General features: G+C 36.3%; 1 long non-coding RNA gene across 7 annotated transcripts; it reads right to left on the reverse strand.

Annotated features, from left to right (window-relative positions):
• Nucleotides 1-3,031: 3,031 nt before the first annotated feature.
• On the reverse strand, nt 3,032-13,902 carry LOC145069392 (uncharacterized). 7 transcript variants are annotated; one of them, XR_013689482.1, is made up of 10 exons: nt 13,680-13,902; nt 13,109-13,458; nt 12,909-13,044; nt 12,306-12,340; nt 12,108-12,185; nt 11,842-11,969; nt 11,092-11,147; nt 9,942-10,044; nt 9,739-9,851; nt 8,823-9,020 (listed from the first exon to the last, which is right to left on the reverse strand). It is a non-coding gene; the product is annotated as an uncharacterized LOC145069392 (long non-coding RNA). The 7 variants fall into 7 exon arrangements; XR_013689478.1 differs by lacking the exons at nt 8,823-9,020; nt 11,092-11,147 and adding an exon at nt 3,032-3,110; XR_013689483.1 differs by lacking the exon at nt 11,092-11,147 and having other exon boundaries at nt 12,909-13,020.
• Nucleotides 13,903-14,585: the final 683 nt, after the last annotated feature.

Consider the following 14,585-nt stretch of genomic DNA (forward strand, 5'->3'; position numbering starts at 1 on the left):
TCACCAACCCCGGCGACTAACTGACCCCGAGATGGAATACAACTTAATCTTGGGGTCACAGTTATAAAATTCATGCATTATCATAATACTTTATGTCATTTTTATATCATTTTATGAACAAAAGGTACTTATTTAGTTTAATATTTCAATTTCAGCAATAAAAGACATGCTCGGGTGAAAATGGAAGAGGACTGAGTGATTGGAAGCTTGGAGATTGAAGACTAAAGAAAGAAGGCTGAAATACAAAGAAACTCGACAAGTTGACCCTCAATTCGTCGAGTTTGTCAGAATATTCCCGATTCGAAGATGCCTTGCCGTACATGTTGTATACACGGATTATCGAAAAAACTCGTCGAGTTGGTCTTAAAAAGTCGACGAATTGTGTTGATTTTTGGTAACTATAAATAGAGAACATATATGCCCGATACCCTAACACTTTCTGGAGGCTAGTTGCGATTAGTGAAGATCATAAGGGTTCTTGAAGCTTCAGTTTTCGAGATTTCAACCTAAAAGGAAATTTAGAAGAGAGCAAAGGCAAATAATTGTTCTTCTTTTCTTAATCTTTGTTTTGAACTATGTTTGAATCATTAGATTTTGAGTTTAGGTTATTACTTGCTGTGGATATGAGCTAAAAGCTTTATATTTCTGTTTGGATGAGATAATCTTATGAACATGGTTTGATTGAGTGGTTGGATTAATATTGATTTGGTTATTCATCTTGTTAAGCTTGTTAAAGATCCTTATGTATTGATGATAAATATTTTCTGTTAATAAGTAAGTTATTGTTGCATGAACATCTTCTTGATTACTTGAATCATATAGTTTTGTGAACACAAGATTGTATGCCTAGGAATAGTGAACATGAAACTAGGGTTAACTAGAAAATATGTAAATCAATGTGTGAGCATGTGTGATGAACAACCACATATGAGTTGATTGAATTGAACAAATTTGATTAGCTATTATTACAAGTCTTACTTGATACGAACTGAACACTAGGAAACTTGTTAGTTTAATCACTTGATCACTGTTTGAATTAATATGCCTACTAAATGATTAGTAATAGTGAACACGAACCCAATCACATTACAAATCGATAGCCATTGACATATTGATCCATTACACTTGCCACGAAATCAACCATAGGAATAAGTGAATCAAATCTGAACAGAAGTCTCTTTTATCATTAAATCTAGTTGTCCTTGTTTTTCTTAGTTGTTGATTGTCTTTGTTTGAGTGTTAAATTGGTTGTTTAAGTTTTTAGTCTTGAAAATACTAGAGAAACCCCCCTTCTTGTATTAATTGTTTTAATTAGATAATATTAGTATTTAATTTAATTATTATCGTTCCCTGTGTTCGATACCCTACTTACCTGAAGTAAACTGTTAATCGATAGGTACACTGCCTTTCGTGTGTTTGTCTTTGTGTTTAAATTAGTAGGATTAAAACTAGTGCATTTCACACACATCAACAAGCCTGCTCACTCCTTCGAGCTCGAAAAAAACTGAAAGGGTACAATCCTTGCCCTAGAAAACGACATTCCAATCCGTCAATTAACCATTCTAGTTCCAGTTGCAAAACCCTAGCTGAACATAATCATCACTCCCTTCCGAAGTCCCCGCGAATCACATTACAGCCTCGAGCAAAACCCCTGAAGCCTAAAATCCAGAAACTCCTGTGCTAGCCTCTCCCATTCAACCCGCGGAATGTAACGAGTACAAATCATCTCCCTGATCCTAAGTAACTGCAACCCTCTGCTCATTAGAATATGTCCCAGTAACAAGTCTCGCTACTAGAAAGCTCGACCATCTCCTCCCCCTTGTCGTCGTTATAGCTGTTGCAGCTGCAACGACAGTCGTCTCAGCAAGGTCTGCATAGCGCTCGTTGAAATACTTAACCATGGCTGTCTTGTTAGACCCAACCATCTTCAAAATCTGACCCCGGACAATCCCAATCACCTCCTCCCAGATGATCTCCTTGACACGATCCTTTGTCAATGCTGGCCTATCATGGCTGCCAGCTCCTGATCTTGACCCGAATCCGGTCTCAAGACATCTCATAACCACCATTCGGATAATACACCAGAGAGATCTCGGATAATCCATATAATAACAGGGAACCAACTCCCAACTAAACCTCAGGGGTTTTGACTTCCTTGCTAGGCGTATGGGTCTTGTGCTTTCCATAGTATAGGCCTATACTACCTTCCACACCTACCCATATTTGTCTAGAGTATCACCATAACACCCTAACAATATACATAAACATAGCAAGCGCTCAATCCTCATTCCTAGAGGAATGCTAAATATATCATAACTGGCTTCACGGGCTCTTACAACCCACCCATGAAACTTCCACCAACCCTACAACACTTGTATATGCTAACCATACATAACGTTGGACCCTATAGACTTTCGAATACTTGATCCTACCCTAAGCCCTTCATCAAACAAGAACAGGAAATAAGGCCAAACCTAACATTATCAGGCTATAAGATCTTAATTATGTACAGCAGTGATGCATACACTAAGCAACTACACTAATGATGTCAATTTCATATAATGAAAACCCTAGGCTATCAGGCATCATATAATCAAGAAATTATATCATGCAATTCCTGAAGATCCCTAGCCTAGTACTAGCATGTCGTTCTAACATATCACAAAATCAAATAATCCGTAAGGTATTTTGGGGTCTATCTGCGAACTCCGGTTGATCGTACACTTGCATCCTCCTTAAAATCAAAGTTAACTCAAGGCCTACGTTCCCAATCCCAAGCCAACAATCAAACAAGAACATGAAAAGAGATCAAGTCCATGCCCTTAACCCAACTCTTTTATTATAATTTATTTTGCAAAAACTCTCAGATCCTAGTTTGAGACTGGATTCACACAAGTGTTTATCCAATTCACTCAAACCCAGGCTGTGATACCAACTTGTAACACCTATAAAAATCATGTCAATTTAAAATTTTTAAGATATTAAAAAACCGATAATTATTACAAATATGTTTTCAAAATTGTTTAATATTAGAGTTTCCCAGAATCAATAGTTAAAATATAAGGAGGTGCACGATCATGCCTCCGCCTTCCCGCGATCATCATAAGTACCTGAAACAATAATCGATAAATGTAAGCTTGAAGGCTTAGTGAGTTACCCACAAAATACCAAAGCCATATAGACATAATCATATCATAACAAACAAAAAAAACATGCATATAGAGTCTACAGTAAGACTGAATTGCCCCTACATGGCCTGTAGTCTCGCTGGCCCACTCTTAGAACCTTCAGCATGTCTGGTCCACCGACCTGGGCCTTCAGCCTGTCTGAACCGTTCTCCGGGCCTTCGGCCTGACTCATATGCCCCTAGGGTCTGCAGTCTATCCGGTCCGCCCCGGGTCTGTTGGCCTTCAGCACAAAGCAGGACCGCCTCAACCCACCTAAACATAATATGTCGACATACAAACAATCATGATCAAGTAGTCACATAATACAGGTAACAACGATCTTGCAGCTCACTACTGCCTACTAATCCTATCACCACATACATTCTTGCTACCAGCTAACCCCTATAGAATGCATAACCATAAGTAACCAGAGGTGAAATTGCCTCCTAAATAGATTGTCCTACTCTAGAGCCACAACCAAACAAGGAACAGGCAAGAGAGCCTAGACCAAGAGTTCTCAGGCTATCCTACGTGACCACTGACAGTCTCTAAAGGCACTCCATAGACGATAACCAGCAAGCACAGATAACATAAAGATCTACATATCACTAACATAACAACCATCCTATAACCACGATACCGATCTAACCGATCTCTAACATAGCAACCATCCTATAGCCAGGATACAAATCATAAAGCATATCATGTAATAAACCTGGATACAAATCCAAAAAGGGTCGGCATAGGTGCCTTAGAGCCTGTTAATATAGTGATGAGAACTCACCTGGAACTGCTGAAGTCCCGTGGATAAAACTCCAGCTACTAGTTGACAGATTCCCGAACTATCAACATCAAACAATACCTAATTAATAATTGGGTTTTAAGCCTAAGGTCCAACTCACACTCCAATAGCCCAAAAGTCAAGTAATGGGCCATAGCCCAACATATGGACCAATTTTCTAAATTGGGCCCAGACCTCTACATGGTCTTTTTGATGGGTTTTGGCCATAAGAACATCCTATGTGCTCATGCAAACCCTAATGCTTGGATCTAGGTTTCTCTATTGTACATGGAATTCATCCAAGACTTTAAACCCTAGATCTAGCAGGTGATAATCAATATTAACATAATAATGGGGTTTAGATCTTACCTTGATTGTTATGTAGCAATAACAATCTCAAATCCTCCTTGTAATGGCTTTAGAAAGCTTAGAGTCACAAGTGTCACTCCTCTAATGGCTCACAAACACCAAGAGCAAGAGGATGAAGAATGAGAAGATATTAATAAATCATATGATTTCTCCTTTAATATGTTATTCTCATAATATATTAATAAATCATAATTATTCCTCTCTCTCCATAATTCATCCTATCAAGTTGCTTTGGTGAAGGCAACCCAAAAGGACCATGCACCATTGGGTCAAGTACATACCAAAATAGTTATGGACTTAGACACTAATCCAACACTTTTCTTAAGGCCCATCCAATTATTCTAGTCCAAACTCTTGGTATTCCCATGGCCCAATATTATGTAATCATCAAGGCCCAGTTATGGCCCACCTATGGCCTAATTTTCCAAATTGGGCCCAAGTCCTTCACATGGGCCTTATCCTAAAGCCCATCAATAGTCTAATCACCAAAACCCAATAGGAAGGCCCAACTTAAGGCCGAAGTGAAATTAGGGTTTTCACATGAAATGACGATTAGGGTTAAGTGTTCCTACTTAACCCATTAAGGACTTAATCCATTAAGTCGAATATTGCCTTAGGTTAATTTTCAATGATTATTAATTAATATTTTAAGTTTATTAAATAATACCAGTGCGGGTCTCGATAAAATTCCCAAAATTAGGGTTTCATGACATTAGGGTTTTCCAAACCCTAATTAGGGTTTCCTACCTAATTCTAGCCCATTAGTCACATGGTTGGGCTTTTAAGTCAATTAGGGATTTATTGGGCCTATTAGGGTTTCATTAGTCAGGCACCACCCATTACCACCTCGGGTAGTGGTGGTGCATGGCGGCTCATGGCGGCGGCCACCATCTCGCGGTGGTGGTTATGATTGTAGTCCATTTTTGTCCAAGAAACCAAACACAAGCAACAGCACACAACCACCCAACACGGCGGTTGGTGGTGGCAGCCACCACCTTACGGTGGTGGTTATGAGTTTTCTTGTTATTATTCCTATACCGATTACAATTTATAACACACAATCCTGAATAAACACACACACACACTAAGATAAGCACACACACAGGCACCCTTGTGGTGGCCGGCGGTGGCACATGGTGGTAGCCATCACCTCACGGTGGTAATGGTGAATTTTCCTGTGGAATCCGACAAAACAATACATGCAACATAATACATCAACACACTTAAACACATGGAAAAACATGCACACAGCCACCTTCCACGGTGGCTGGTGGCGACGGTAAGTGGCAACAGATGGCGGCCACCATGGCTGGCAGCCATGGTGGTTCCTTTCCTCGATCTCCGGCCAGCAGCACACACACAACACGATATGAAGTACCGAGAGCACACCCATCTCAACCGCTTTGGGAGGCAGGGGCAAGGAAAACGGACAGCAGCAGCGGGCCAGCGGCTATCGGCGGCAAATGGCGTTGGCAGTAGCTTCACGGCAAAACAGTCGCATAACGACGACAAGGACGAAACCCATCAACAACTTGATCGGTCATCCCACGACCACTGAAGAGTTTTGAGCATTCTAACACTCATATGGTGTACATGCAACCCAAGATTCTTTTGATCTATGTTTTCTCTTTTATACATGCATACATTCAATATTCCAAAGCATCGTCCTAACTAGCATACAATGAAGCATAAACAACATGAAATACAAGTTAGATGACATACCTTTTAGTGTAGTTGGAAGCCTTGAACCTTTAAGAGCTTAGCACCAATAGTTTGAATGCCTCAAATGGAATCACAACACATCTAGGACAAAAGATAACTTGAGAGAGGAAATCTTATACTCAAAATCGGCAATGGCTCTCCAAGAACACATGCATGGGGCGATTTCAGGAGACGGGGTTTTCTTATATAGTGTGGCAACATTAGGGTTACACCATGTAAACCCTAATGAGCATGACTTTCCATATATCTTCATGCTCCATGGTTTTAAACCTCCATGGATCATCCATGGGTCACCACATGGGTTTAGCCCAACATAAAGAACTATGGATCGAGAGCTCACATTATAAGAATGAATTTACATAATCAATCCCCATATATTTAATTAGTCTCTTTTGATCACAAAATTAATTCCAAATTAATTCTTGATCAATACTAATTAAATAATATGATTTCATATTAATATATTAGAACTTATAATATATTAATAAATCATAAATAACCTCTTATCAAAAGTCCATCCTATCAAATCGTCCTGATGATATGCAACCCAAATGGACCATGCTACTCTCGGGTCAAGTACATACCAATTATAGTTATGGACTTAGACACTAATCCAACAGTCTCCCACTTGGATAAGTCTAATAACTATTATTGCAAGTACGACTCCACAACCCGACTAACAATTGTAGCTCTTAAAATCTATTGTCGAACTCTGACCTAGTCAATGACGCGTCCATTAGATAAGGGATCGTATATTCCTCCATTCTAGATATCATATGGACTGAGACATGGATTATAATCATTTTCTCTGTCCATTTGTTGTTTCCCGATTTCCGATCTATGACGAATGACTAATTGAACAAATCAAATCAGCCCAGGCTTGGCCAAGCACTTTTAGGTGTCATCACTAAATCATCGAGGGGCCCACATATATCGCTTTTATCCACATGGGGTAAAAGGAATGGATAAGCTTTGATCCGAATGCTTGCTTGTACTTACTCACCAAATTACACACAACAATATGTTTTATAAAACCAAGTTACTGGTGCGTTTACATACGTCAATGTGCAACTGACTCACTACTACAACTCACATGTCTCCGTTTCAAGAATAAATGATATTATTGTCTCACAATCACTCGTGATAGAATCCATGAAGTGATTCAGATGAGCGTGGGTTGAATCCAATACTCGAATCTTATTCCAGGAGCACTCATGAACACTGGAGCTATGTCATAGATAAACTACATACCCATTCATGATAGTGTTGCCTCAATACCTACTTCCAAAGTATGATCGAATGTGGATGGTTTGAATAACCTAATTATTCGGGAAGTCAAAACATGCAAAGTGAAACACAAGAATAATATTAATCCTATATGGCCCCAAAACGTTTGAGTCATATTGATTACTCATTATTCATTGTATAATGTTTCGAATGATCAACTTAATACTTGAATTAAAACAATAGTTATGTCGTGCTCCAAGCATGCACACTATGTTTGTCTAAACAATAGTTATGCCGTGCTCCAAGCATGCTCACTAGGTTTGTCTATGTTCCTTACTTTGTGAAATAAATCAATTGAAAAACATTTCAATGATGCTCATTTCACAATTCTACATCCTTATTGCAAGTGTAAGAAATTCCAAATTCTTGTCATTGCTAGAAAGTGTTAGATTCTAAACTATAATGCAACGATTCTTTTGTAATGTCTAGGTACCAAAAGTCATAGAGACTTGACCAATGATATTACGAAATGTCCCTTTGGAGATTGTTACACGACAATTCCATGGAAATGAAGTCTCAAATTCAAAGTACATTCCTTTGAATATCCTTCTTGCATAAAAGTTTCTAACTTTCTCATCTATTCTTTAACTCTCAATATGGAAACATTCCATATTTTCCATGCGACAATTCATTATTAATAGACTACTGTTTATTCATATTAATGTCAATATGGTCCATCCATTACTATACTTCCAACTGTACTTAAGCAACCAACCCTTGGTGAACCTTAGATTGTCCTTAATAGTTGTTTAACCACTTTAGTCATATCTGGTTCTAGTCTTTTTTTTCCCTCTTACCCTAGGCATTTGGAAAATTTTAGAACGGATAAATATTATAGCACGTGCAATCGCTCTTACACCCGAAGCATATTGGACACGATTCATAAATACATGATACCTAACTAGTCTTTTGCTACAATATTTCTATTTTCCATGTTCTCATAATTCGAATTATGAAAAGGGATGCCATAATCATAATCAAATTTGAGAATGCAAATATCACAATTGCTATCTCCTTAAAATCTACTTAGTGAAAGCGTTTCCTCACCATCATTTTCATCAATCGGAGAGAAACCTTATAACACTTACATTTTATGGTGTATGTGTTCTTATCCATGTGAATTTGTCAAAACATAATCAAAAGACAAGACTAGTGACAAATCCAAACTCTTTTGGACTGAACAAGTTTTAATCTTAACTAGAAAAGAGACCCATTCTTCGCATGGGTCGGAAGGATTTTTCAGATTTTGCTTATGTAGTACATTATTAATGCTTATATGTGGAATTCGTGGTTCTTTGCATAAATATTTACAAAACCTATCAATAACAGAAGTGGTAGTTGTATTGCTAGAAACCTTTCAATCCTTGTAGAAATCATACAAGTTTGGTTTGCTTCCACAACTACCTAGAAACTTCCATCCAACAGTTGAGCAACAACCTAACTATAACAATGCACATCCATTTTTATTAGTTAAACTACTTTGTATTTAGATGATATTGCTATAATTCGATATATTTGTCAAAATAGAGTGTTGTATTGTGAAGAAATGAATGTAAGATGTTATATAATAAACAAAATAAAGTACGTTGCTATTTCCTCGAACAATCCTTACATATTCCTTGACTTTGATTTTAGAATCCTTTTAGTATCCAATCTTGCACTGTTTAAGCATTTGTAGAGATTTGTAGGGAAATCTACATACAAGGATAGAAAACCAGAGTTATAACAACTCAAATTTATATGTTATTCATGCCTATAAGTTAAAACTCTTAGTTTTCTAATATTTTTTATTTTCTTTGAAGTTAAAAGTCACTGAATACATTTTTTTTCCAAGTGCTAACAAACATTCTGATTCCAGACCATCCACTTTCCTTATATTTTTAGGAGTTGTGGTTCTAAATCTACACTGTTGCTTCCATTAACATTCTCATCATTACTGATTGCATCAAATTATAATTTTTTTGGAAATATTAAAGCATTTAGCCAAAGATAGTATATTAAACAGTAAAATGGCTTGATAAAGAAATCACACCTATTTATCGCTAATGACTTTGCCTATATAATCGCTTCAAGTTAACCAATTGTAACAACCCATTTGAATATTTAACCAAGATATGTGTGTAGTTGAAATGTTGTAGCTTTTTAGAGCCATTTCACAGTTAAAATTGAAACATGAATAACATAACCAATAAATGAATTTGACATAGCACCACATATCCTGGAGAAAGATTCATGACAGAATAACGTTTAGATACGTACAACGAAAATACCCTTATGTCAGCATTTTATATGTTTGTCAATTATATTCCACATTAAGAGGATGCAACCGAGTTTCCATTTTTGTAGGATAGTTATTCCATAAAATTTATAGCAACCTGAAGGATGGAAACATTGAATGATACCGAAACTTACCAAAAGAAAAATGAAGTTCATACCAGCGGTGGTTGGGTGGTGGAGAGCAACAATCTAAGGAATTGTAGTAATCTAGGGCACAATAGTATGAACGATTGGATAAACACCTAAACCTAAGAAAAACATGGATGACATTAGATAGAAAATACCACAAACAAAAACAGACGAAAATGAAATGAAGCTCAAAGACAGTGTTAATTTACCTGAGTTAGAGTTATTTGTATCTAGCTCAAGTGAGTCTGAACCATAGATGTCGTCAGCAGTATGTGTGTGTCCGTTTTACCTCTTTTCTAATACATGGATACTCTGCATCATGTAAAAACACAAATTACATTAGAATAAACCATTGTAAATAGACCTGGAAAACGTGTCGTGTCGTGTCAAGACATTAAACGGGTTGAGAGTGCTTGACCCTAACCTGACCCGTTTAATTATCTTGTCGTGTCGTGTCGTGTCAACCAGTTTATTTTCGTGTCAATTTCGTGTCGGGTTTCGGGTTTTGGTTTAAACCTTATACATATGTTGTGTCATGTCGGGTTGAAACATTTTAAAGGTTGAAAAGTAAGAGTCATGGAGGAAAAAAAAATGAAATAATGAAATGCTGGAGTTGGGAGGCGGAAAGCAAAAAAAAGTATTCTCTCTCCGTCCCATATTTATTGTCCATTTTTTACTTTTAAAGTTTTTATTTTTCAACTTTGACCTTAAACATTTTTATTTGTGTAATAAATTAATTGATAAAACTCATAACAATGAAAAGATATTTAAAACACAATCTATTCATACATTTTGCATTAAGTGTTATATGTCAAAAACAAAAATATTTAAGATCAAATTTGAAGAATAAAGACTTCGAAAGTCAAAATTGGACAATAAATATGGGACAGAGGTAGTTATAACTTTAGAAAGCAAAATGAAAAAAGTTAGAGTTGGGAAGCAAATGAGATAGGTAATGAGGAGGAGTAAAATTAAGTCACTATGAAAGTTTGAATTTTACTTTTAATTTTTGAGTTTAGGCCACTACAAATGTACAATATTTAAAATATTTACAAAAATATGAAACTTATATATATATATATATATATATATATATATATATATATATATAAACGTGTCATCTTCGAGTTGAAAGTCTTGACCCTAACCCTACCCGTTTAATTATCGTGTCGTGTCGTGTCAACCCGTGTACATAAACGGGTCAAAATCTCTGACCCTAACCCGCTAACTTCATGTCGGGTTCGTGTCGGGTTGTCGTGTCGTGTCAGATTTTTCCAAGTCTAATTGTAAACATGAAAATGTTGAAAATTGGGGCTTAGGCACACAAAGATGATTAATTGTTGTCGACCCTAAACTTACTTGGAAAATCTTAGAGAAGTTTGTGGAAATTGATACCATTTTACCCCAACATTACCCTTTAAAACAAACAGGACAACAAAAACTATGAATAGTAAAGGACTTGAAAACTATAATAGTAAAAGCAACACGAGGAGTTTCAATATCCACATAAATGAACCACAAATACCAATATTACCCTTGAAGAACTTGTAAGTGACATAAGTGTCATCTTATTGTTGTTTTTTGTCTGTTACCTTTTTTTTTAAATCATGTAGGCAAAACTGATTATAAACAACCACTTCAATTTCAATATTTGATATTGTTGTGGTTGATATAATCCCTCAAAAATCGGTGATGAGGTCAGAAATTTATAATCTTTTTAAATTTTCTTTATTTCTCCAGCATGTTAAAAAAAATAGGTTCATGTTGATGGAATTTTAGTATCTGGCGACTCTCTAACCATTGATGAATCAAGCATGACTCGAGGGAGTAAAGTTGCAAGTAATTTTAATAAAAATAAAAATATAAAAACAATATTCTATATGATTCTTCTGTAAAGTGACTTTACTATTTTCTTTTGTGGTTCCGGTTCATAAGTATCACAAAGCACCATTTTTAATGTATGGTTGCAATATTCCAAACATTACAGGTTAGCTTTATAAAAGTTCAACCTTTATTTTGTTTACAACAACAAAATTATATCAGAAATATGAAATGAAATAATTTAATTCCCGATATCCAAACAGGTAAATTTCATGACAATTCACGAACCTCGATTGGGAAGAGGGAGACGACCTTCTGCACGAGCTCATCTTTCTCCCGTCTGCCTGGGTGGAAAAGGATATTTGATCCTCCGACCAAAATAGCAGCCTTATCAGTTTTAGATTTCCTTCCAGGTTCTAGAATTGAATCCAATTCAACAAACATGTTAACACATGTTATAATGTGAACATATGAAAGATAAAGTAAAAGAGAGAGAGAGAGAGAGAGAGAGAGAGAGAGAGAGAGAGAGAGAGAGAGTAGAATAAAGGGCATACTTGTCATTTAGCTTATCCCTTCTCAACTTCTCTTGGCAAGCTTTGGAGGTTGTTCCACTTCATTGTTCATTCCTACCACTATTGTACATAATCAAAGATTGTTACACTTTTCTCATCATTTACATAAAATGATTAAAAAAATCCATAAAGGTATCTATTCACGTAAGTTTAAGACTAAAGAATGCTAGATAGTAATACCTTTTTTGAGGGAATTTCTTTATTGCCATCTGTATCTGCAGGTAAGCCAGCAAGACAAGTCAGTCATGGAAATCTTTAAACTCTTTTATTTTCTGTAAAAAGCCAAATAATATTACCAACATTCATGAATAACGTATCAATGTAATTGATGCCACAAAGAAATTATATCCAAAATTTATCAACCTCACTGAATTTACCTGTCAGTTGCATTGTTTTTGGAGGAGAAGTAGAAACTTGAAGCAAGCATTAAATATCAAAGAAAAGGAAATTTCATAATTGAGAATTTGGACTAAAAGCTTGAAAAAAAAACTATAACCTATCAAGATTGAGAGAGCTCATATAATTCAATGATTTTATGTTATTGTTGCTCCATAGCAACAAATTAATTGTAGTTAAACATAAACACTATATTATGTTTTTTTGTTCGTTGAAAAACACTTCTTGTGTTGCTTTAAGTGATTTTCTTCACAAACCCACAAACATAATCATTGAAAAATTACTAAAAAAGATGTTTAAAAAGATTGGTCAGTTACATAGATACTCAACAGAAATAATGGGAGAAAAGGTGAATCAAATAATTGATTATTTATGTCTGGTTTATACCTTACAAAGTCTTCTGAAACTCTAATCAATTGGCATATGCACAGCTATCTCGCTTCACAATTTCTCAGTATAATATGAACTTTTTTCTTTACGGTGTGACAATCAGTTACTTCTTCGGTTCGTTTGTATATGTGATCTAGAAATTGTAAATATCAGACTTAAATTACAATATAACAATGATATTAGGGCTAAAATTATACCCGACTTGGTGATGATTCGGCGAAGGATGTCCCAAATCGCCTATAGCTTGGGAAACCCTTAATTGAAGATGAAGATGATGGTGTTTCATCAATCGATGTGCAGATAAAGGTGTGAATGTAGTTGCACGAACAGAGGGGAATATTTGGATCACGTAATCACCTGGTGGGTGGATGGTGTAGAGAAGGTTGACCCATGCTAGATGAAGGAAGTGGTGGTCTGGTGCTGATTTGTTGGTGTTTGGCATATTCTTGTACCGGTAATGCCATAGGGTTAGATGAGCGAAGAGGAAGACGGCGATGAAGTAGTCTATGGTAATACCTGCTTCCTTCTCCATAGTACTCCACAAAATCTATTAATCAAAACAAAAACAATAGAATAAAAATCATACGCAAATTAACAGTAGCTCTCTTCAAGTCCAAAATTAAACCCTACTTCCATCTCTCTTCTGATAGACATAAGCAAATGAAAAAAAATAGAAAGTGAAGGAAGAAACAATGACCAAATTTAGTGGGGGTATGCACCAGAAATCGTTGTGTGTGTGAGAGAGAGAGAGAGAGCGCCAAAGTTTACCTGTATTGTCGATTGGGTGTGATACCACTGCTTGACTCGCCTTTTCTACCATTAGCATCAGTGGGCGGATTTATGGCATCTCTGATCCGAAAATCGAACGGCACCACCACCTTATGCTTAGAGAATCGACGCAACCGACGGCTGAGAAGGTCAACGTTACTGGACTTAGCAACATCGTGGACGAAGTTTGTCGGTAGCGGTGCACCTTGTAGAAAGCCGTCGACGGTGGGGTACGATATGGGTAAAGTGTTGGATTAGTGTCTCCATAACTATTATTGTGGTAGGTACTTGACCCGATGGTGCATGGTTCTTTTGGGTTGCCTTCACCAAAGCAACTTGATTGGAGAAATAAATAAAGAGAGAGAGGTTATTATGATTTATTAATATGTTATAAGAATAATATATTAAAGGAGAAATCATATTTGTTTAATTAATATTGGTTAATAATTAATTAAGAATTAATTTTGTGATCAAGTGTAATTAATTAAACTAGAGGGGCTGAATTGTAATTATGTGATAGTTACAAAATAAGGTAAGGATTATCTTATATATATGGTGAACGAATTTGAGGTGTAAATCCCTTAGAATTCGACTAGGATAAGGGTTTCTAGGACTTATCTTATGGTTGTTTGGTGGACAAGCAACTAGATAAGGATAATGACTAAAACCTTAATCTTTACACCTATATAAACCCCCTAGGGCTTAGGAATTCGTGCAACCCTTCCCAAGAGGTCCTAAGGACGAATTCCTACCTCCCTCCTCTCTCTTTATACCTTCTCCACTTGCTTATGGTGTTTGTAAGCCATTAGAGGAGTGACACTTGTGACTCTCAGCTTTCCAAGGTCAATTCAAGGAGGAATTGGATTGTTATTGCTATATAACAATCAAGGTATGTTCTTAAACCTA

This window comes from Lactuca serriola, chromosome 8, assembly GCF_051521515.1.
Source record: "Lactuca serriola cultivar US96UC23 chromosome 8, Lser_US96UC23_V15, whole genome shotgun sequence".
Taxonomy (NCBI): domain Eukaryota; kingdom Viridiplantae; phylum Streptophyta; class Magnoliopsida; order Asterales; family Asteraceae; genus Lactuca; species Lactuca serriola.